The 2,500-nt window shown below is 49.5% G+C and overlaps 6 non-coding genes across 6 annotated transcripts in view; all 6 read right to left on the bottom strand.

Moving 5' to 3' along the window:
* LOC133988922 (5S ribosomal RNA) overlaps positions 1-114 on the bottom strand; it is a 119-nt gene extending 5 nt beyond the window's left edge. The window contains exon 1 of the ribosomal RNA XR_009926106.1: positions 1-114. This exon is cut by the window's left edge and continues 5 nt beyond it. This is a non-coding gene — a ribosomal RNA (5S ribosomal RNA).
* Positions 115-484: 370 nt separating this feature from the next.
* On the bottom strand, positions 485-603 carry LOC133989331 (5S ribosomal RNA). The gene has a single exon (XR_009926495.1). It is a non-coding gene; the product is annotated as a 5S ribosomal RNA (ribosomal RNA).
* A 362-nt stretch (positions 604-965) lies between these two features.
* Positions 966-1,084, bottom strand: LOC133989567 (5S ribosomal RNA). The gene has a single exon (XR_009926698.1). It is a non-coding gene; the product is annotated as a 5S ribosomal RNA (ribosomal RNA).
* Positions 1,085-1,454: 370 nt separating this feature from the next.
* On the bottom strand, positions 1,455-1,573 carry LOC133989633 (5S ribosomal RNA). The gene has a single exon (XR_009926761.1). It is a non-coding gene; the product is annotated as a 5S ribosomal RNA (ribosomal RNA).
* Positions 1,574-1,942: 369 nt separating this feature from the next.
* LOC133989299 (5S ribosomal RNA) lies at positions 1,943-2,061 on the bottom strand. The gene has a single exon (XR_009926463.1). It is a non-coding gene; the product is annotated as a 5S ribosomal RNA (ribosomal RNA).
* Positions 2,062-2,430: 369 nt separating this feature from the next.
* Positions 2,431-2,500, bottom strand: part of LOC133988888 (5S ribosomal RNA) — a 119-nt gene continuing 49 nt past the window's right edge. The window contains exon 1 of the ribosomal RNA XR_009926075.1: positions 2,431-2,500. This exon is cut by the window's right edge and continues 49 nt beyond it. This is a non-coding gene — a ribosomal RNA (5S ribosomal RNA).

The raw sequence follows: 2,500 nt of genomic DNA, 5'->3' as shown, positions 1-2,500 counted from the left end.
ACAGCACCTGGTATTCCCAGGCGGTCTCCCATCCAAGTACTAACCAGGCCCGACCCTGCTTAGCTTCCGAGATCAGACGAGATCGGGCGTGTTCAGGTTGGTGTGGCCGTAAGCGAGGAAACAGCCAGCAGAAAGCCCATTTAAAGATGCTGTGACACCACTGACAGTTCCTCTCACCATCTGAGTGGCGGATAATGGTGTCTCAGCCATCAAACACATGCTATACTTTAACATTACTTTCATAGGAATTGTTGTTTCTCAGGCTATTTGTGTACATGCGCTTATAAGATGATTGCAGGCTTTAAACAGGCTGTAACAGTGACAACAGGAACCCTCAAAACTAATTGGAAAGTGAGGCGTCTCAGTGCCACCTCTCTGCCCTGCATACACACACAGCTTAGAATGATTGCAGCTTTGTTTCTCAACGCCCTGTGTGCGGTGATGGAGCAACAGCGCCCTCCTCTGGTGACAGCTGAGAGGAAAAAGCTTACAGCACCTGGTATTCCCAGGCGGTCTCCCATCCAAGTACTAACCAGGCCCGACCCTGCTTAGTTTCCGAGATCAGACGAGATCGGGCGTGTTCAGGGTGTTGTGACCGTAAGCGAGGAAACAGCCAGCAGAAAGCCCATTTAAAGATGCTGTGACACCACTCCTCTCACCATCTGAGTGGCGGATAATGTTGTCTCAGCCATCGAACACATGCTATACTTTAACATTACTTTCATAGGAATTGTTGTTTCTCAGGCTATTTGTGTACATGCGCTTATAAGATGATTGCAGGCTTTTAACAGGCTGTAACAGTGACAACAGGAACCCTCAAAACTACTTGGAAAGTGAGGCGTCTCATTGCCACCTCTCTGCCCTGCATACACACACAGCTGGAATGATTGCAGCTTTGTTTCTCAACGCCCTGTGTGCGGTGATGGAGCAACAGCGCCCTCCTCTGGTGACAGCTGAGAGGAAAAAGCTTACAGCACCTGGTATTCCCAGGCGGTCTCCCATCCAAGTACTAACCAGGCCCTACCCTGCTTAGCTTCCGAGATCAGACGAGATCGGGCGTGTTCAGGGTGGTGTGGCCGTAAGCGAGGAAACAGCCAGCAGAAAGCCCATTTAAAGATGCTGTGACCCCACTGACAGTTCCTCTCACCATCTGAGTGGCGGATAATGGTGTCTCAGCCATCAAACACATGTTATACTTTAACATTACTTTCATAGGAATTGTTGTTTCTCAGGCTATTTGTGTACATGCGCTTATAAGATGATTGCAGGCTTTTAACAGGCTGTAACAGTGACAACAGGAACCCTCAAAACTACTTGGAAAGTGAGGCGTCTCAGTGCCACCTCTCTGCCCTGCATACACACACAGCTTAGAATGATTGCAGCTTTGTTTCTCAACGCCCTGTGTGCGGTGATGGAGCAACAGCGCCCTCATCTGGTGACAGCTGAGAGGAAAAAGCTTACAGCACCTGGTATTCCCAGGCGGTCTCCCATCCAAGTACTAACCAGGCCCGACCCTGCTTAGCTTCCGAGATCAGACGAGATCGGGCGTGTTCAGGGTGGTGTGGCCGTAAGCGAGGAAACAGCCAGCAGAAAGCCCATTTAAAGATGATGTGACACCACTGACAGTTCCTCTCACCATCTGAGTGGCGGATAATGGTGTCTCAGCCATCAAACACATGCTATACTTTAACATTACTTTCATAGGAATAGTTGTTTCTCAGGCTATTTGTGTACATGCGCTTATAAGATGATTGCAGGCTTTTAACAGGCTGTAACAGTGACAGCAGGAACACTCAAAACTACTTGGAAAGTGGGGTGTCTCAGTGCCACCTCTCTGCCCTGCATACACACACAGCTGGAATGATTGCAGCTTTGTTTCTCAACGCCCTGTTTGCGGTGATGGAGCAACAGCACCCTCCTCTGGTGACAGCTGAGAGGAAAAAGCTTAAAGCACCTGGTATTCCCAGGCGGTCTCCCATCCAAGTACTAACCAGGCCCGACCCTGCTTAGCTTCCGAGATCAGACGAGATCGGGCGTGTTCAGGTTGGTGTGGCCGTAAGCGAGGAAACAGCCAGCAGAAAGCCCATTTAAAGATGCTGTGACACCACTGACAGTTCCTCTCACCATCTGAGTGGCGGATAATGGTGTCTCAGCCATCAAACACATGCTATACTTTAACATTACTTTCATAGGAATTGTTGTTTCTCAGGCTATTTGTGTACATGCGCTTATAAGATGATTGCAGGCTTTTAACAGGCTGTAACAGTGACAGCAGGAACACTCAAAACTACTTGGAAAGTGGGGTGTCTCAGTGCCACCTCTCTGCCCTTCATACACACACAGCTGGAATGATTGCAGCTTTGTTTCTCAACGCCCTGTGTGCGGTGATGGAGCAACAGCGCCCTCCTCTGGTGACAGCTGAGAGGAAAAAGCTTACAGCACCTGGTATTCCCAGGCGGTCTCCCATCCAAGTACTAACCAGGACCGACCCTGCTTAGCT

This window comes from Scomber scombrus, chromosome 10 (genome assembly GCF_963691925.1).
Source record: "Scomber scombrus chromosome 10, fScoSco1.1, whole genome shotgun sequence".
Taxonomy (NCBI): domain Eukaryota; kingdom Metazoa; phylum Chordata; class Actinopteri; order Scombriformes; family Scombridae; genus Scomber; species Scomber scombrus.
The sequence above is the reverse complement of the archived record's forward strand: the minus strand, read 5'-3'. Positions and strand labels throughout refer to the sequence as shown.